Genomic DNA, 22,711 nt, shown 5'->3' on the forward strand with positions numbered 1-22,711 from the left:
AAACAGGAAATAGAGAGTGAGACCTCACTTTTAGAAATAAATTTTCAATGGGAGAAACATCTCTATCAGCAACATAACTAGTCATAATGCCTCTAGAAAATATCTTCACAAAATATCTTCATAGAACTCTGAGAATACTATGACCAATGGAATAAGTTTAAAATTTTTCAATTATACTGGAAGAAAACTTGACTTTGGTTGGTAAACACACAATACAATATGCAGACTATGTATTATAGAATTGTGCACTTGAAACCTATATAATTTTATTAACCAATGTCACTCTAATGTCACTCACTTTTATTTATTTTTTTTAAAATATATTTTATTGATTTTGTACAGAGAGGAAGGGAGAGAGATAGAGAGTTAGAAACATCGATGAGAGAGAGTCATCGATCAGCTGCCTCTTGCACACCCCCCACTGGGGATATGCCCGCAACCAAGGTACATGCCCTTGACCGGAATCGAACCCGGGTCCCTTCAGTCCCCAAGCCGACGCTCTATCCATTGAGCTAAACCGGTCCCGGCAAATGTCACTCACTTTTATATAATAAAAGCCTAATATGCAAATTGTCCCCTTGACTGGGAGTTCAACTGGGAGTTCGACCAGGGAGTGGGGCCGGCAGCCACTAGGGAGCCTACCTGTGCACGAATTTAGTGCACTGGGCCTCTAGTAAAGTCAATAAAATTTAAAATTTTACAAATTCAAAAATAGTACACAGGTGTAAGCAAAAGTAGGATTACAGTTCTGAGTATGGGAAACAGAGTTTATTATTGTATTACTATTTAGTAAGTATTTCATTATTTATTATTATTAACTTACTTTTGCCCAGACTTGTATATATACTGGAAAAGGTAAACAAGATGTTTTTAAAATTTCACAATTCAGCAAGTCACCATTACTATTTTGAAATATTTTCTTCCAATAGTTTTCAGCATATTTTGAATTTTAAAAAAAATAGTTATATAAGTGCCCTCGCTGGTTTGACTCAGTGAATAAAACATCAGGCATGAGGACTGAAGGGTCCTGGGTTCAAGTCTGGTCAAGGGCACATGCCTGGGGTGCAGACTCGATCACTCATGGGAGTGTGCAGAAGGCAATAAATTGATGATTCTCTTTCATCATTGATGTTTCTATCTTTCTCCCTCTCCCTTCCTCTCTGAAATCAATAAAAATATATTTTTAAAATTTTGTGATATAAATCATATGTAACATTATATTAGTTTCAGATGTACAACAAAATGATTCAATGTTTGTATATATGGCAAAATGATTAGCACATTATCTAGTTAACATTCATCATCACATATAGTTATAATTTTTTTCCTGGTGAAGAGAATTTTTAAGATCTGCTCTCTTAGCAACTTTCAAATATAGAACTATTAACTCTAGTCAGCATGCTCAACCAGGACTTATTTATTTTATTTTGCCTATACCTAACCCTGTCTCTGAAAATCACTAATCTGTTCTCTTTGTGAGTTTACTTTGTTTTTGTTTGTCTGTTTTGTCATTCCTCATCTGATGATAGAGAGTGGAAGGAAGGGGGAGAGACAGAGAGAGAGAAACATGGATGTGAGAGAGACACATCTATTGGTTGCCTCTTGCAAATGTTGAGCCTGCAACCGAGATGTGTGCCCTTGATCAGAATCGAACCTAGGACCCTTCAGACCACAGGCCAATGCTCTATTCACTGAGCAAAACTGGCTAAGGATGGTTTTTGTTTTTAGATTTCACTTATAAGGGAGATCATATTTGTCTTTTCCTGTCTGAATTTATTCCACTTAACATAATGCCCACAAGTTCCACCCATGTGTCACAAATGGCAGGATTTCTTTTTTATAGTTGAATAATATTCCACTGTATATCTATATACCACATCTTCTTTATCTATTCATTCATGTTAATGGACACTCAGGTTGCTTGCATGTCTTGGCTATTGAAGTGATGCTGCAATGAACATCAAAAAGCATATATCTTTTCCAGTTAATGTTTTCATTTTCTTTGTATAAATACCTAGAAGTAGAATTGCTGCATTATATGGTAATTCTATTTTAATTATTTTTCAGGAGCCTTCATATTGACTTGTATACTGGCTGCACCAATTGACATTCCCACCAAGCATGCACAAGAATTCCCTTTTCCACATTTCTTAATAATTCTTGTTGTCTAATGGGTGTGAGGTCATATCTCATTGTGGTTTTGACTTGCATTTCCCTGATGGTAAATTGTGTTGAACACCCTGTCGGGCATCTGTTGGCCATGCATGTCTTCTTCAGGAAAATGTCTATTCAGAGCCTCTTTTTTAATGGATTGGTTTTTGCTATTGAATTGCATGAGGTTTTGTATATTTTGGATATTAACTCCTTATCAGTTAAATGATTTGCAAATATTTTCTCCTATTCTGTAGGTCAACTTTTTCATTTTCTTATTGCTTTCATTTTATTGTGCAGAAGCTTTATCAGTTTGATGTTTATTCTAGCTTTTGTTGCTTTTGCTTTTGGTGTCAAATCCAAAAAATCATCACCAAGATCCATGTCAAGGAGCTTACTGCCTATGTTTTCTTCTAGGAGTTTTACGGTTTGATGTCTTACATTCAAGTAAGACATTTTGAATTAATTTTTGTGGGTAGTGTAAGAAAGTGGTCCAGTTTCATTTTGCTTGTGGATGTCCAGTTTTCCCAGCCACCATTTATTGAAGAAACTGTCTTTCCTATTATATATCTTAACTCCTTTTTCATAAAATAATTGATCATATGCATGGGTTTATCTTTGGGATCTCCTTTCTGATCCATTGAGATCAGGCCAGCAGGGAAGGGAAGCAAGATCAGACCAACAAGGGAGAGTAGTTAGGGGTGATCAGGCAGGCAGAGGCAGTTGGGGGCAAGATCAGGCCAGCAGGGGAGGGCAATTAGGGGTGATCTGACAGGCAGGCAGAGACAGTTAGGGTTGATCAGACAGGCATGCAGGTGAGTGGTTAGGAGCCAGGGGTCCCAGATTGTGAAAGGATACAGGGCTGGGCTGAGGGAATCCCCCACCCCATGCACAAATTGTATGCACTGGGCCACTAGTTTTAAAATAAATATGACTCCCAAATCATGCTCATGTCCCCACAGTTGCACAGAAAGACAGGGTGGTCAATTCTGCTGCAAAACAAGCAAGAGAACCAAAGACGTCATATATTTCTGGATTAAACACCTTAGTTTACAAACCATTTAATTTTAATATAAAGTAGAATATAGGATTTCAAAAGAAAGGAAGAACAAGGACATGAACCTAAGTTTCTGCAAGGAAGGGAAATGAGCAATTAAAAATAAATCTTCCATGATTTGCTCCCACAGGCAAGGAAAATAATATTTATTAATCCTGCTTAACCCAAAATGATTTGAGTTAGTTAAAGTATTATAACAACTGGTGACAAACCAGAGAGTTTATTGTATCCTTTCATAAGAAAAGACTTCTTCAAAGCAGGAAGTGCATGTGAAATGAGACCAAGTTACCCACGCCTCAGTGTGCAGCTTTCTGTTATGCATGCAGAGGGCCCTATATCTATAGCAAAAGGTGTTGGGAGTGCCATCCTACACAGTCTACACCAGGAAGTCTATACTCCATTCTGACTGGGAAACCAGGATATGTTCAGTCCTAGTTGGGCACTAAAACACAAGTGGAGTTATAAAGACAGAAAGAACTTTGTACACTGTCCAAACTAATACTTTAAAAATGGGGGTCAGTGTCTTTAAACACACTGGTAGTTAACAGCAGAGTCCCAGATTAGAAAGCTTGAGATTTCAGAAATTCAACTATTCCTCCAAAATAAATGCATGGTTTCATTTGCAAAGTAGGGCATCATTACCTAAAGATAACAGCATCTGCAGAAATACTTACTTAGCAACTAAATCACAAGGTCTTCCTCAGAGCTTCCTTTAGGCTAGAAATAGTCCCTGCTTAGCCAGCTGGCCTGGAAAACTAGTGACAAACATAAAACTCAGAAGTGCAAAGCTTGTTCTATCCCTTCATGGACTTGGGATAGTATCAGTAGCACTTTTTTGAGAATGGAGGTTATAAAGCTAATGAAGGAAATGCCTGAATTTTCTTTCTTTGTGGCATATCTTCATCCCTGAAATACCTTCCTTTCTAATTAATCAAATATGCAATTTTTTATTCAATTGATTCTTTTTGTAAATATATTTTATTGATTTTTTCACAGAGAAGAAGAAAGAGAGATAGAGAGCTAGAAACATCGATGAGAGAGAAACATCAATCAGCTGCCTCTTGCACACCCACCACTGGGGACGTGCCTGCAACCAAGGTACAGGCCCTTGACCAGAATCGAACCCGGGACCTTTCAGTCCACAGGCCGACACTCTATCCACTGAGCCAAACTGGTTTCGGCTTCCGTTGATTCTTAAATTTAAGGTTGGTACTATTTGCAAAGACTATGTTAGCCATGACTTATTCAGTGGCCTCAGCTCTGCCACCAGTGAGTGAGCCCAGAGAGAGCACAGGTCCTGGGATGTGTCAGAACTGCCCATAACTGCATGCCTGGGTCCATGGGAGCACAGAGTGATGCTGGTTTCCAGGTGGCCTAAGGAGTCTTAAAGAAGCACACCTTCAGTGGCCTGGGTCTAAAGACACATTCAAAAGTTCCCATTGCTACTATCCTAATTTTGTCATATTATTTTTCTAATTTATTTTATTTCCCAAGAAAGTAAATATTTCCCTCTAAATGCTATACTGATTATAAATAAAAATAAGTTTGTCATATTTGTTCCTATGACTTACAAAAAAGCTATATTTTAAATTCATACATGAGCACATGAAAAGAGACAATAATTGTATAATATATTATCTCTAAAAAATGTCAATTATTATTTATTTTTACCTAAATATAGAGACAGAAATACTCATCAAATAGAACTTCCTTGAATCATTAATATCATGTTTTCATGGAGCACGCATGATATGAAAAATGATAATGGAGCCGAAACTGTTTTGGCTCAGTGGATAGAGCGTTGGTCTGCGGACTGAAGGGTCCCGGGTTCGATTCTGGTCAAGGGCATGTACCTTGGTTGCAGGCACATCCCCAGTAGGGAGTGTGCAAGAGGTAGCTGATTGATGATTCTCTCTAATCGGTGTTTCTAACTCTCTATCCCTCTCCCTTCCTCTCTGTAAAAAATCAATAAAATATTTTTTTTTAAATGATGATGGAAAAATTAAATTTTAAAAAGAAAGATATTGTCAAATGTATTATAGAGTTGTACACTTGAAACTTCTATGATTTTACTAACCATCTAGAGGCCCAGTGCAGTCTGGGAGCCTCAGAGGATGTCGGACTAAGGCCGCAGTCTGGCCTCCCTCTGCAGGAGGTGACTGGGTGAGCCAAACAGGGGATGGCACTGGCTGGTGAGCAGCTGGCCCCACCCCCCTCATTGCCCCTCCATCACCACTGGTTGCTGCTGCCTCCTTCCCCATCATCGTCCCCTCCCTCTGCCCATTGGCATAAGCCTTGAATGACCTAGTGCTTCCTGCTCACTGGCTCTGGCCCCCACCGACTGGTCATTCTGATGTTTGGTCAATTTGCATATTGTGCTTTTATTATTATATTTTATATATATATTATTATATATATATTATTATATATATATATTATTATATTATATATATATTTTATTATATAAGGTCAATTTGTGTATTTTGTTATTATATGTTACCCCAATAAATTCAATAAAAAAGAAAGATATCATAGATGCTGAGGAAATAGGAAGATCCATGAGATAAAAACCCTGCTTCCATTGATTCTGGTTTGAGTAAAGCTAACAAATACACAATTAAAATTCAGTGCAGGTCAGTATATACATAGTATCCTACACACCTGCCACCTGTTTTATTGTGGCTCATGAGCTAAGACTGCCTTTTATATTTTTAAATGTTGGACAAAATTCAAATGGCTCATATATCACGGCACTTGAAAATTGTTTGAATGTAAAATTTCAGTGTCCAAAAAGTTCTATTGAAACACAGTTACAGGCTTCCTTAACATTTTGTCTATATCTGCTTTCACGATACAACAGCAGAGTTGAAAGTTTGCTGCAAAGACTGTATGGTCTTAAAAGGGTGAAATAGTTACTACCTGGCTGTTCCCTTGGGGGGGAAAGTGTCAATCTCTGCCCTAGAAGATCAAGGAAAGGTCTGTGATTGATCTGTATTTTGAATCAATTCCTAAAGGATACGGTCGAATTGGTACTGGTAAATGGCGAGGAGGGTGTTTTGTTTTTTTTCAGGAAAAGAATGACCAAAGCATAGGAAGTCCCATGGTTTATGGAGAAGGCAGAGAACATGTTGGTGCTGCTGGGTGGAGGGAAGAGGACATCCACCGAAAAGACACTGGAGGGTGAAGACGAAAGATGTGCTTCTCCCCACCCCACCCCCAAACCACTTCCACTTTCTGTGGAAAATAAAAACCAATTAAGGGTGGGTGATGGTGTTTTGTTTTTAACCAAAGGGTAATGTATTCAAAGGAAAGTTTTTCAAACAACTAATTTGGTAACAATATGTAAGATGGCTAGGAGGTTGGCTGGAAGAGGATGAAAAGAAAATGAAGGATGAAAACAAAGATTTAGGTAGAGACCCTGAGTAGTTCTATCAGTAAAGAAGGAACATGCACAACCATATGGCTGCCTCATTGATGTCTATATATATACAGAAATCCGCAGAGAGGATATACTTAATATATCCTGCTTGGATAAAAGCACAAATGGATAAAAAAAAAAAAAAAAAAAAAAAAAAAAAGGAGGAAGGAGAAGAGAAGAAGGGAAAGAAAGAGGGAGGGAGGGTAAAATCATGGACAGAGTCTGTCAACTGAGTGAAGTAAAGAACAAATACATAAACCAAGTTTAACTTTTAGCTTTTTAGGCAACAAAGAGGCATTCACAAGAAAATATCTAGCATTAATCAGAAATATGAGATACTAGCTCTGGAGCAAGAATGAAGTTAGAGATCAGGAGCTAATATTATTTACCTTCAGAGATCAGCCACTTTGACAGTCCCAACAAGCTTCTCATGGATAATTGGTAGGAACCTATTATGTTTATATTTATGTTAGCTAGTATGGGTGGGTATGGAATACTAAAGCTTCAAGTGAAAGTTGTAAAGACAGGATCTGTCACTGTGTCTAGCAGTTTGCATGGCCTACTAAAGGGAACCCTATTAGCATAGCAACCATTGGTCTCAGAGATTTTACACCTCCGTGATTATCATTATTTCCATCAATACCAGAGAGAAAGAGAAAGATGTGGGGAGGGGGATGAGGAAGAGTTAGGTATCAGGGTGCCACTCTGTTCTTTGGAAACAGATGCTTGTTTCTGGAATATTATGACACAGTCTGGTGACCCGTAGAAAAAATACTGACTTCATGTTTCCCTCACCTAGATATCTCTTAAGTAGAATCTGGGAAACAGTTTTTTAAAAGTGTGCTTATCAATGTTCTGTATTTATTTGCAAAGCTGCCCTGGAACTTTTCTGATCGTGCCCATTTCCAGCAATTAGTTTAAATTATGTTTCAACAACTAAATGATTCTAGGAACACGGAAAAGGGCATATAACAATCTCATGGTATGACACATTTTCTGAGAACTGTACTGAAGCCAGAGGGTTGAGACAAGTAGTTTTTATCTTTAGCAACTTACTCAAAGACAGATGTATATATCTACAGAAACCTGTAGGCAGTTCTGCATTTCCTGATGAACATTGGCCTTCCTTGAAATCTATGCTTAGCCATGGCATCTAGCAAAGGATCTCTCTGTGTTTCAGAAGCAGCGTTATCAGAACAATGGCATGCAGGGAATGAAAAATATCTCCACCAGGGATTTATGTTCATTAAGAACTCAGAAAACACAGAATCTGCACCTGCTACAAGATAATATTAGGCTTACCAAGCAAAACAAAGATTTCAACACAAAGCTGAAGATATTTACGCTAGTTGGGATAGTTACTGAACTGAGTCAGGAGAAGATTAAAACAGAAATGATGACTTAGGAAGGCACCCAAAGTCCAGAATATTAAGATACTGCTAGATACAAAGAATTTAGATTTGTGCTGGAAAACAATAGAAAAGATACTATAGATCAGATTACAAAGGAAGGAAGGGTGGAACGGGCCCTGCCAGTTCTTTCGGTTCATTCTGCCCACATACACATCTTACAGGGAGTTTTCTATTTTTAATTGAGGCAGAAATGCCTCCGATTTTACACGTCTGTTATGAATAACACCGAGACCCTAGACTCAGAGGAAGGCAACAGGAACCTAAAATGGTTTTCTGGGTGTTTATCCACAGCATGTAACCCATGACATTGTCTTGCCATCCCCAACTAATGACAAAGCCCTTTCGACCTCCTTCCTGTAGTTGGGGGCCCTCCTGTCAGCATTGTGACTGTGACAATGAAATGAACAGGAATCCTCAAAACTGCCTACTGAGGCTCTTAGGGCATGGTACAAACTAAGCAGAGTGCACATTCCTGCTCCAGTGCTCTTATTATTCACCATAAGAATTTACCCTGAATTTAAATAATAGCTTTCCTCCAAGGAACACAAGATGTTTTCATATATATAACATTTTTTTATCCTTGCCCATGGGTATGCTTTTATTGCTTTGAGAGAGAGAGAGAGAGAGAGAGAGAGAGAGAGAGAGAAGAGAGAAGGAGAGGGACAAAGAGAGAGAAAAACATCGACAGGTTGCCTTCTGTGCATGCCCCAAACTAGAGATATGCCCTGACTGGGAACTGAACCCTTAGGTATTGTACATGTGATGATGCTCCAACTGAGTGAGGCACCCCAGCCAGAGCTCATATCTAACTTTATTCAGCCTTCATACCTCCCTTAAATAAAGGAAAGTAAGAATTTGCTGATTCCATTTGAAATGGAAGAACTGAAAGACAGTAATTTAATGGGTGATCAAATGTGATGCCAGAATAGGCATAGTCTTTTAACCTGGCTTTTCTAAGCCAAAAGCCCATCCTCTGTTTGCTATATTATAATTAATCTAGAGGCCTGGTGCACGAAATTTGTGTTCGGGGGTACAGTCCCTAGGCCTGGCCTGCAATCAGGGCCATCTTCCCCAGCTGCCTGCAGCCAGCTTCATCCCCCACTGCCACCCATCCCCAATTCCCCGTTCGCCATCGGATGATGGGTGCCTAATGGCTGGGGGAAGAGGTCGAGAAGTTACTGCCTGCTTGCTGGCCCTGCCCCTGCCATGGGTGGCCATCAGGTGATAAGAGCCTGCTGGCTGGGGGAAAAGACCAAGAAGTAGTCAGTGAGCCTCATAGTGACTGGTCTAGTGATTGTTCTGCCTTTAGGGTGAATTTGCATATTACCCTTTTATTATATAGGATAGAGGCCTGATGCACGGGTGTGGGCCGGCTGGCCTGCCCTGAAGGGGGCCCCCAATCAGCGTGTGGGGGGACCCCGCTGGGGGACAGGGCCAGCCTAGCTGAGGGGCCATGGGAAGTTTGCAGGCTGGCCACGCTGCCGGCTTTGTCAGGAAGGACATCCGGAATGACGTCTGGTCTATCCTGTCTAATTAACATATTACCCTTTTATTAGTATAGATGAACTACCTCTGACAGGTGACAGCTTTTACTTGGTTAATTTGGAAAAAGCCTAAAGAATTAAAGGTAATTCTTGATTTCAGGCTTGAATACAAATAATATTTATTAAGAAATAATGAGCAAAATATTTTCAGCATTGTTATTATAATGTCAAACTTTCTAGTATAACAAATAATAATTTGGCTGTACAATAATTAAGTATATAAGTCCAGTGGCTATCCTGTAGCTAGTAACTTACAGTTTTTGGTTTTCCAATATTCATGACTAAGGAGTCAATTTACAAAAGAATGAGAGAAGGCTTCAGATTTCCTTAAACCCTGAGGAAGCTCTTAGGAGCAAACAGAAAATGTGAAGTCATAGTCATTGTTAATGTGCTACTAGGCAGGTCAAAAACTACTTCTTAGAGATGATTATTAAAGAAGCAGATCAGAGTACAGAGGTCGAATTGTCAAAAGAGAAACAAGAATGGAACAGGAGGTGCTGCACAGAAAAGGGGACGGGGCCTCGTGGTTCCTTGCAGAAAGCAATAAGAGAGAGGGCAGGGTCAGAGGCTCGTGGCTGAGAGGTATAACATGAACAGAACATATGGCACGTGGGAATAGGCATACAGGTTTATTGAAGAAGAAAAGGCTGTGACCAATGTGTTTCAGGTCCAAGGAGAGCCTTTAAAGGACATCTCTGACCAAGACTAATTTAGTTTACGATTACTGTGTGACAGGCATTTTCTTAAGTACTTTCCACATATTACCTCATGTGACTCTTACTAGTCTCAAAGTAGGTGTTATTTTGCCCAGTGTACAGATGAGAAATCAGGTTATGAGATGTTATCCAACCACTGACATTAATTGATAAAGTCAGAATAAGGGCCTTGAATGACCTACCTCCACAGCTTTCTTTTTACCACTCTGCCATGCTGGCTAATTTTGAGGGGGGGAAATTTAAACCTTTGAGAAAAGTTAACACGGACCTTTTCTCAGGGATTTGTATCTCTCACACCAGTCCCTCTATGCTTTCCTCTTTCTCTTGAACTAAAATACTCCCCCATTTACTAAGGGAGGGGTGGGTCAGAAAAACATTGACATATTATACCTATTACTCATGTCTCACAGGAACCTGAAAGACAACTCTGCTGTGCAGTCATGAGCAGAGGCGTAATTAAGAATTTCTAGTACCTGAGTGAGCTCCAAGATTTATACTTCTCCCCAGCCCACTTTCCTTTATACCAATTTTAGAACTAAATATCACCACACACACACACACACACACACACACACACACACGCACACACGCACTCGCGCCAAACCACAGTAAGTCAAGAACAGCAACAGGTACCCATCATGTGCAGATCTATGTAGTAAAAGCTGTGGCCAGCTCTGCACCCTCTTTGGTTTTGTTCCTGCTGTGTTCAGCTGTTCCCACCGTAGCACGAACATCATTTTGCCATCAGTAGAGAGAAATAACATATACACATCATCCCTTTCCAGCCAACAGAATAACGTGCAGTCATAAAAAAGAAGCTATAACAGTCAAATTGGTAACAGTCTCTAAACTAAGCATTGTGTACAAAGCCAGGCACAGCCTTGCTTTCTTCCCCTACATCATCTCCCACTCTTCTCTCCTCACACCCCAGGCTAACATCATGCACATGGAATCACTTTCCAATCCAGAAGTACACTGTGCTCTTTCATGATCCTGAGTCTTTGAGAATGCCGTTCTTTTTCCCTGCCTGTTTTTTTCCTCTCTGAGTCAATTGACAAATTTATTATCCCTCAAAAGTCTTCTCTAGAAATCCTCCTCAATTTTCTGTCTTTCCCTTTCTGTGCTCCCGTGGAACTTAGAATGCCTCTACTCTGATGCCCATTATTTTACAGATAGAATTTATTCACATGTCTTATCTCCCCAGTCCATCTGTGAATCCCAGCACCTACAGCCGTGCCCAACACATAGTAAACATTAGACAATGACTAGATGGTCTGTGAGGAAATGAAGGAACAAGCTTAAGAACCTACGCCTTTTCTCAAATGCTCTGAAGTTTTCGTACTTTGGTGTTACTGACATCATTGTTCTCCATGAATTGAAATAAAGGCTGTAACTGTTGCTATTTTTCCAGTAGAAAAAAAAAATTCTACTTGAGGTTAGTGGGACTGTAGAGTTGGCAAGCTCACAGGACCCAAGCTCCAGAACCACAAAGAGGTGGAGGACTAGGAAGGAAGTGAGTAAGAAGGGCAGCATGCTAACTGGGAGCTGTTATCACCACAGACACCAACAATAGCTCTGATTTACATAAGTTGCTTCAACACTAGGAGTAGTTTTGATTCCTTGGCCGATTTTCCTCTCAGGTGATAGTGTTTGGCTTTCTGGCCCTTGGCAGTCCTAAGCCCAGCTGCTGAGTCATTTGTTGCAGTTCTCTCTGGCATCATTCCTGTGCAGAGAATGTATTTCCTCTTCCTATTCATCAACATTGTTTTCTTGATAAATTCTGCAGCTACTGTCGTTACTGTGTCTAAGTTACCCTTTGCCCTTAGAAATCACATTGTGTGGGTAATGAACATTTTGTCTAAAATGTTTTCATGTTACATTTTCTGTTTTGTTCTCAAAATATTATCTTAGAATAAGAAATAAGAATAAAGGGGTAAAAGAAAAAGAAATATACTTTTAAAAGCAAGAACGTAAAACGTATAAACTATTTTTGCTAATTGACTTTATATTCACACAAAGACTTCCAACATTTTAAGAGAATAGAATGTATGGGGCAGGGCAGGGAGAGGGAGATAGAGTAATGGGAAAAATCTTATTAAAGGTATTTCAATAATCCACTCAGCCAGCACATACCTGGCACTCTGCAGGTGACAAGGTCAAGTAACAGAATCCTAACTGGTTCATAATCTACAGGAAAGGCTCTAATTAATTAAATGCAAAGTGATAAGAGGGAGAATAGACATAATCTATATAATGGGTATAAATCTCACCTTACAAATTTGCATGCATGAGAAATACGCTTATTATGTTCTATAATTATTCTTTTTTATAGTTCTATATTTTTTTATTTTAGTCAATTATAGTTTATATTCAAATTACTTCGTATTAATTTTAGGTGTACAGCATAGTAATAACTAGAGGATAACAGAAATAAAACATGCTGCAAAACTAACCAGGATGAACTCATTGGTCTTACTAAAAAGTTTAAATTTTTCCTATAATGGAGTATGGATTTAAGTAGAGGAGTGACCAAGTCAGTTATAAATGATAAAGATATGGAGCGAGACTGGACACAAAAGATAGTAGTTTGATAATTAGGAAAAGTCTGCTGTGGTCCAGGAAAGGAGATTAAAATATTGGATATAACGTTCTGCTCCTCGGTAAAAGAACGGTATATTTCACCCTAGCTACAGCTTTGTGGAAGGGAAAGCTAAGTAGACTTCCCCTTGACCTTGGACTTGGTCATGTCTGTCTTTGACTGAAAGGATGGTAGTGGGCATGTATAAGTATAAGCTTGAAATGTGTTTGTGCACTTGAGGTAGCCTGTTGAGCTCTGGGGATCTGCCATGAGAAGAGCATGCCCCATAGCCACAGCCTAGGCCTCAGACTGAGACACATGTAGCAGCCTGAACCCAACATGCAGCCTGCAGCTTGAGCCCAGCCTACAGAATCCAGCCTTACCCCCGAAATGAATCATGGAAATTTTAAAAAGAGTTGTTGTAAGGTGGCCATTGAATTTTTTAGTAATTCTGATAGGGTACTCTGGGTTCTAAAACTTGCATTTATTTATTTATTTTTTTCACCAGCAGCTTTATTTAGGGCATTTAAAAAAACATGGCGGCCCCCTCTTCACACTGCCTTCTCTGCTTTTGACAGTGCTACTTTCAAAGTGACCAGAAAGTCCTTGAGGAAGCCTGTTACTTTGTTTTCGTGAAAATAAATAAATAAATAAATAAATAAATAAATAAATAAATAAAATAGACCCAGAAGAGTACCAACTCATTGTTTGAAAGAAAATCCTGAACTCAATGAAAAAACTCCAATGCAAATGCTTCAAAACAGAAAGTTAAGGTTTAATAATGCAAATTGGGTAATTTCTTAGATGAACTTTTCTAGATGCGTTTTTAGAAAAACATTTTTCTCAAACTGGATTTGAACCATTGTATAGGTATCAATGACTGCATATTTACAGAGTTGCTTTTCTCGTTCTATGATTATGTATTTAAAATGTAAAGCAAGAGCCGAAGCCAGTTTGGCTCAGAGGAGTCCCAGGTTCGATTCCAGTCAGGGGCATGTACCTTGGTTGCAGGCACATCCCCTTCCTCTATGTAAAATGTAAAGCAAGGATACAAAGAATGGTAAGAAGGTCTTTGAGGCACAATTCTCCTCCCACTTTATACTGCTGAAAACAAGGCCTTGCTGAGGGCAGCACACACTCTCCTGGAGGGCTGCATTCAAATGAGGCATTAATTAGGGGTTTTCAAGTGTTCCTAAGGCAGGATCACAGCCTCATGGCTAGGTGTGGAGCTTTCCTTGAAGAGAGTTTATCTTCTCATTGTCAGTCTCTTAGATGAAATGCAATATGAGTCATGATATGTGGACTTAGAGTCTTATATTGATGCTAGCATCTTCATTTTGGGCCCAGAAATTTGGACAGGGCTCTGAGTCATGGACATGCTGGGACGTGCTTGGTCAGTCTGAAGTTGGACCGAAAACAGATCTGAAGTTCTGTCTACCTTAAAATAAGTGACGTTTAGCCCTGGTCGAATGGCTTAGTTGTTTGGAGCATTGTCCCATACACCAAAAGGTTGTAGGTTTGATTCCTGGTCAGGACCCATACCTAAGCTGGAGGTTTATTCCTTACTCTGGACACATACGGGAAACAACTAGTGTTTCTCTCTCTCTCTCTCTCTCTCTCTCTCTCTCTCTCTCTCTCTCTCTCTCTCTCTCTCTCTCTCTCATCAATAAAAAACATATCCTTGAGTGAGGATTAAAAAAATAAATAAATAAAAGCAGCCACTGGTATAGCCATGGTAACTTACTGTTAGGTTGTACTTTCCTTATTTGGGGAGGACAAGAAAGCTGAGCCCATATGTTTCGTGGTCTCATGAGCAGGTCCAACCACAGAAGCAGCCGTATAATGAGGAAGCCACCTGCTCCGAGCAGATGTGAAGCAGGACCTGGGAAAACTCTCAGAAGTAAAAAAGACCTATTTCTGGTGCCTACCATAGCAGAGGCTCGAGCTGTAATGAGGGGGAATTAAAAGAAAGCATGATCTTATTTTATGGTTGCTAGCTGGTAAAATCTGGCACATTAGCAGCAATTACTCAACTTACCACTAAGTAATATTTTTCCAACTTATAAAAGGCCTTTTTCTTAAAATGCAAAGTGAATGCAATCCTATAAGAAAAATTAAGAGTATAATCCAAAGTGTAAATTCTCAAATATAAATACATTTTTCACTTAAAAAGTTCTACCTATGTAAACAATAACTAACTTTTATGGCAAATAACTGCTGACAGGGATAGGTGGAAGGAATGTAGATGGCTGGGAGTTTTGTGGAGGCCATTAGTAAGAACTTACTAGTATCTAAAATAAGATGCTTTTATCAATGCCAAGAACATATTAATGAGAGAGAGGAAATCACAACCTTGGCTTTTTAAAGTCGCATTTGGCTTCTCTCTTTAAAGGCTACTCTCCTGAAATTAAAGCACTAATGTTTAAAAAAAAAAAAATGTATGCCTTCAAAAAATGCAGAACGTCGTTTTTTGGTTAATTATTTATAACAGCTTAAAACAGTTTGGTTTCTGTAGCCAAGTTAATTTAAGAACCAGATTGACAAAAAGAAGCACAGGCTTTTTCTCCTTGTCCTAAAAAAGAAGATGTATCTGGTGCTTTCGAGTGAAGTGAAGTTTTAATCGATAATATTTAATATTATTTAAAAACTGTGTTTTAACAAAATGCTTGACATTTTACTTATTCACTTGTAAGATTTATAAGATAGAAACAACACTGGGCTGGTTTCTTGTGAGTAAGGATCAGTTTCAGCATAATATATGACAAGGAAAGAGTATCCCCTTCTCTGAAGTCTTTAGTAAGAGCAAAGTCATCCATCCACCTCTCAGGCCACTGCATTTTTCTATAACTTCTTTGTGTGCATATTGTATATTCAGGACCATCTTAACTATTTTAAGTAAGAGAATGGTTTGGTAGTACATAAAATAAAACAAGAAATCAATTTAAGTAGAATAATTAATCTAATTTTCTGATGCACATCCCTGTTTTTCAAGAAGAGAAAATATAGATTTCACAAAGAGCCATTGAATCTTTTAAATGTGTTTTTAAATCGTTCTCTAATTAATCCAAGCTCTCAGTATGTCTAAAATAAGACTGTCTAATGTGAAGTGGCAAATGGAGATACTTTGTGGGGGAAGTTTTTATTTATTTATTTATTTTATTAAATTTATTGGGGTGACATTGGTAAATACAACTTTATAGGTTTCAAGTATGCATTTCTATGATACATGATGTGTATATTGCATTGTGTACCTACCACCCAAAGTCAATTGTCTTCAGTCACCATATATTTGGTCCCCTTTACCCTTTACTGCCCCCAGCCCCCTTCCCTCCAGTAACCACGATACTGTTGTCTGTGTCATGGAATTTCTCATAAAATGGAGAAACAACTGTTCATTTCAATGTATTTCAATGTATTTAAGTTATGAATTAAATAGTGACTGAAAAGCAGGATCTTATTACATTTTCTATTGAGATCAGTATTTTTTCTTTCATTCACAATTACAGTCTAGACTGCTGCTTAATTAATATTTATGTACTTACTTATTTATGGAACACATGAACCTAATTAGCACTGGACATTTGCCTGGCCCTGTCAGAACTATAAGCAGCAGGACATGGGGGACATAACTCTCTGAGAATGCCAACACTTTTTACCAAGGGGCAAAATTAAGAACCTACATGTACCACTAAAAAATATATTATTTCAAATTTATTATTTGGACTTCAAAAGCTGCATAAAAATTAATCATCGGCCGAAGCCAGTTTGGCTCAGAGGTTGAGCATCGGTCTGCGGACTGAAAGGTCCCAGGTTCGATTCTGGTCAAGGGCAGGTACTTTGGTTGTGGGCATATCCCGGGTAGGGGATGTGCAAGAGGCAGCTGGTCGATGTTTCTTTCTCATCAACATTTCTAGCTCTCTATCTCTCTCCCTTCCTCTATAAAAAATCAATAGAATATATTTTTAAAAAAATTAATCATTGATCAGACCATCAAACCTCAGAGGGAAGGCAGCAGAGGGTGGGGGGAAGAGAGAGAGATTTACCAAAGGACTTGTATGCATGCATAGAAGCATAACCAATGGACACAGACACCAGGGGGTGAGGGCACAAGTGGACCGGGGTGGGGTGAAGGGGGTCAAAGGGGGTTGAGGACACGTATATAATACCTTAACCAATAAAGAAAAATTAAACAAAAACAAAATAAAAACTAAATATTCCTACTAGTATATAATTTATTAAAATGCTCCCTATTGCTTCCTAAAAATATACCTTTTCAAAGCATAATGGTATCATCATAAATAGAAACAAATGGGAGGAATATCAGCAATTGCCAGCCCAAAGAACTTAAGTACATAAAAATGAAGTGTGTTAAGACTTTTCTATTATTAATGAAATTGAGTTTCTCAAGGAAATGCAATGAAACAAGAGTAGTAGCAAAGTTATGAATTAAATAGTGACTGAAAAGCAGGAGTTCCTGGTTCCCTGGCACATGACACCTCCCTTCTAAAGTTTATTCAGTGATGAAGTAGTAATTATTGCTTCAAAAAAGTGGATTCAGCATACAGAAAAATTATTTCACTACCAAGATGTTAAGGGGATTGACAGCAAGTACTTATTGCAGTTATTTTAACAGCTTGTACACCAAAAAAATCATGTGCCTTTCTTGCCTGCATATATGTAAGGGCTCTATGATGAATATTTTCCTTACACCAAAAGGAAAATCAAACCTACTGTTTATTGTGTCTGAACTTGCTACCCTAAAGATGAATTTTGCTACCCTAAAGATGAACACTGACAACCTTATAAAAATATTAATAGTGAAAGGGAAGTCTCAGAACGTAGCCGAGGTTAGTTCATACATATCACTTACCACCAAAAAAACACCAATAACCATGCACAGCTTTGGCGCCAATCTCTGAAATTCCCTTGAAATTACTCCCATAATAGCCACTTTAAAAAGCTTGATTTGAAGGTAAAGTAGTTCTTCCAATAGCTTTATAACAGAAAGGGAAAGAGGCTATATTTTTAATTAAGCTCATTTTCACAGTTCATTAATCTTCATTAAGTACTTTTGAGAAAAATATGTCTTATTCATTTATGATTCCTCAGCACCTAGTTATCATAACATCTATTATTTAATTAGTCCTCATAAAAGCTTATTACATAGAATAATAAATTTTAAAAATATAATGTCTAGGATATTTTTATCTATATATTTATGTATAATGTAAGGGGAACAGAATAGCAAGCCCTAGATGAATGACCTACCAGAATCATGAGACAAGTGCCCAAAAGTAACAATGTGCAATTTATTTTATTCCCTAAGGCTCAAAGTCTATGTTTACAAATAAACACTAATACCATAAGAATTAAGGAAAATAAAAGATCAGTGAATTATGTTCTTTAATACTTACTCCTGAAAGTTTGAGACTATCTTCCTAAGAAGCTTGACAGGGTTTTTGTAGCTCAACTAATATGTGCAGAATAGAATTCTTTATTTACGATGGACAATATCACCTTTAAAAAATAATAGCAAGTAGGTTTTCTTGGCAATTTGTCAAGAAACACAAAACTATTGAGAGTCCCAGAATAGGAATAGCTAATGTTGGAGTAAAATAAGAAAAATAAATAAATGCTATGACTCAACTGATCACCATACCTTCATTTATTGTTTACAGTATACAAATTTTACCTTTCTTATTTTCATGTCAAATATCACTTCAATTTTTGGAACTACTTTTTAGGCTATTTGGATTACCTTAAACATAAACTGTGTTCTTACATGTGCACAACTACAATATATTTCCAACCCTACCTATTTTCCCAGCCTATCCCAACATCAAAAGAGAAAAAGTCACTCAGCAACAATGAATGTTTAGGAGATGGCTCTTATCTCCCCTGGCAGTATGAATGACCATGGAAAAAGTAGAACATAAACAGACTCATAGATACAGAGAATATTTTAATGGTTGCCAGATAAGAACAGGTGAAAATGGTAAAGGGATTAAGAAGTACAAATTGGTAGTTACAGAATAGTCATGGGGATGTAAAGTACAGCATAGAAAATGTAGTTAATAATCTACACTAATAAAAGAGAAACGTGCAAATTGACAATACTGTACCTCTGCTATGCCCACAAGCCACGCCCACCAATCAGGAGTGAGTATGCAAATTAACCCAGCCAAGATTGTGGCACACACAGAGCTGGAGCGAGTAGGAGGCTTGGGTTGCCCAGGCAATGGAGGAAGCCAACCTTTCCATCCGCCATGGCCAGCCCTAGCCTCTGCTCAAGGCTACAAAATTTCAATTATAGAAGATAAATAAATTACAGATACTTGCTTCCAGCCAGCCCTGGCCTCTGCTCAAGGAGGTGCTGGGGGAAAAAAGGAGGGACTGGGATCTTGGGTTGCTGGAGGGTGATCAGGCCAGGATGGGATGGCAGTTGTGGATGATCAAGCTGATGGGGTGTGAGGCCGTTGGGGGTAAGCAGACCAGCAGGAAAGCCAGTTGGGGGTGAGCAGGCCATCAGTAGGGGTCAGTTGGAGGTGATCAGGATGGGGGAGGGGGGGAGGTAGTTTGGAGTGAGCAGGCCAGCAGGGTGGGGGGCAGTTGGAGGCAAGCAGGTCAGTGGGGAGGAAGGTGGGGGCAAACAGGCCAGCAGGCAGAATGGTTAGAGGCAGGCAGGCAGGTAGGTGAGCGGCTAGAGACAGCAGTTCCAGATTGTGAGAGGGATGTCTGACTGCCAGTTTAGGCCTGATCCCTGTAAACTGGCAGTAGGACATTCTTCGAGGGGTCCCAGATTGGAGTGGGTATAGGCCGGGCTGAGGAACACCACCACCCCCCCCAACCCCTATCCCAGTGCACAAATTTTGTGCACCAGGCCACTATTATTCTAATAACTGTATATTGTGTCAGATGGGTGCACAATTTATTGGAATTATTATTTAGTAAGTTATGTAATGTCTAATCACTGGGCCATATACCTGAAACTAGTATAATAATGTATGTCAACTATAATGGAAATTTTTAAAAAAATATTTCAAATAAACAAAATGAAGCAATAAAAATGTAAGAAGATAAGTACTATTTGCGATAGTGAAATTTTAGTACAGAGAAAAAATAATATAAATAAAGGTGAAAAGTATATGACAAGAAAAAATATTTGTAATCTACATGACAATGGGTTACCATCCATTGTGAGACAGAGAAGAGGGCTTGGAAGTCACCTGCAAAATTAGCATTTCCCAAAATGTATTTCTCTCCAGTGCTCTAACTTAGTGAATGAATAGAAAGGGTAAGTTAAAATTAATGTAATACTAGTGAGAATGTGAACCAATTTGAGAATATACACATCTTTGTGAAGAAGCCTTACAAACCAGTAAGAAAAAGCAAACGCCTCAATAGTAACTAAGTAAAGGGCACAAATAATCAATTCACAGAAGGATAAAAATGTATAAAAAGTTTATTTTTGTTTTAATCTAACAACCTGACATTGACTAAAAGAATAATAAAATCCAATTTGGGATGAAAATAGCAAAATTGGCACTCCTATACTTTTTATCAGTACAAATTACTTCAGATTTTCTGTATGGCAGATGCATATGCTACAAATAAAAGATGATCATGAGCTGAAGCCTGTTTGGCTCAGTGGTAGAGCATCGGTCTGCGGACTGAGGGGTCCCAGGTTCGATTCCGGTCAAGGGCATGTACATTGGTTGCGGGCACATCCCCGGTAGGGGATGCAAGAGGCAGCTGGTCAATGTTTCTCTCTCATTGACGTTTCTAGCTCTCTAGCTCTCTCCCTTCCTCTCTGTAAAAAATCAATAAAATATATGTAAAAAAAAAAATAAAAGATGATCATGATATTGTCAAAGAGAAGGCAAATTAAAAAAAAAAAGAAAAAATATGTCTATTATTTGAGGAAATTTATGTTAATTTGTTAATGATTGGTATAGATGTTATGTTTTGTGAAAGAGTTCTTATCTTTTAGAGGTAAATTGTTAATGAAATGATAGATCATCTGGATTTGCTTTAAAATAATTCAAGGCTAAAGGCATAGGGGAAGGTGTAGCTAAAACAAGATGGCCACATCTTGATCATTGTCGATGACACATGGGTTTTATTACAGTTTTTCTACTTTTTTGCATGTCAAAAAAATTCCAGACTAAAAAGTTTTTAAACTATTTATATACTAACAACCAGATTTTGTATGATATAAGATCAATTTTTAAAAAGAGCAGATGGAAAGATACCAAAAGTTAACAGCACTTTCACTCACATGTGGGATCTAATAAACAAAATGAGCTAACAAGCCAAACACAGATAGACCCATAAATAGAGAGCAGGATGACAGCTGTCAGGGAAGGAGGTGGACGGATGAGGCTGCAGCGATGGAACAAAAAAGAGAACAAACTCAGAGAGAGGGGAAAGCCAGAGGGGGTGGTGTATGAATGGTGGTGGTCAGAGTTTGTCTTGGAGGTGGGGGTGAACACACTATACAGTGTCCAGAAGATATGTTGTAGAATTGTGCACCTGAAATCTGTATAATTTTGTTAGCCAGGGTCACTTCAATAAATTTAATTTTTAAAAAAGTTTAAGTACATTAAAAAGCAGAAATGCATTTGATTCTTATGAGAGTTACTGTATTGTTAGTACAAACCCACTAATAGGCAAGTTTTCAAAAAAAATAAAACAATGATTTACTTGGGGGTAATCTTTATTTTTCTCCCCTTTGTTTCCCAATATATTCTGAAACTTTTGTAATGAATGTAAATTACTTTTATCACCAGAAAAATAGTTTTTTTAAATGTATACAATATAGTCACCTTCATCTTAGAAAAGGTCATGAGAGACAAATTAATATATATACACACACATTTTTAGGAGACGTTTTTATTCCCAAATATTTTACCTTTTTTTTTCCTTCTTCACTTCATCTGTTTTCAATTAAAAAATGTCAGGCATATTGTTCATTAGCTTAGATTTACTTTTTTTTCATAATTTATTTCCAGTTCAAACTCTATTCTTCTTCCTGTTTGGTACATGTTAATATTAGGTCTTCATTTTAACTAACCACAATTATACATTATTAACTAAAGCCAACATTTTATCCCATCATACTTGAATCTAAAACCAATGAAAACTCATTTGTAATATAAGCTATAAGTAACATATGGCAAGATAAAAATATGCTTAAGATATTTGAATTATTCAGGCAGATACCATTGTAATGGGACTTGTTAAGCAATAATGTTAGAGTCCACCAAAATAAAGTAGAACTGTGCTTTAAGTGAATTTTTAAAATAGCAGTGAACTATATCTATCACTTGCATTTGGGTAGAGCAGAGTATTATAAGATCAAAGAGATAAGTGAGTTTACAATATAATGTTTGAAATGTCAAAATTGACCCCCCTCTGCCTTTCTCCCACACCCCCACTCATAAAGTTTGCTGAATACTTGTTTTATAAAGAGAATAAGAGTCTGATAATTATCATTATTATCATCACAACACTGTACTGAGTATATACCATTTATAAGCACTGATCATCATAAACATCTCTACAGGTTTATGTAAGTACCCTCTACTATAGGAGGAAATAAGAAAAGATGAAATATGTAGTTCCAAGTCACAAAGCCTGGATTTAAATACTGTTTCTATCTTATGCCAAACCTGTGCTCTTTTGATTCCACTACATATCATTTATAGACAGAGCACATTATGTGGATTGATGGGGAATGAGATGGGAAACTAGTGGGGGCAGAAAAACACAAGATATGGCAAGATTAAAGAGAGAATAAATACACATTTCATCTGTGATGGTTGTTCTTATTCTA

Source organism: Pipistrellus kuhlii, unplaced genomic scaffold (assembly GCF_014108245.1).
Source record: "Pipistrellus kuhlii isolate mPipKuh1 unplaced genomic scaffold, mPipKuh1.p scaffold_m20_p_4, whole genome shotgun sequence".
Lineage (NCBI taxonomy): Eukaryota > Metazoa > Chordata > Mammalia > Chiroptera > Vespertilionidae > Pipistrellus > Pipistrellus kuhlii.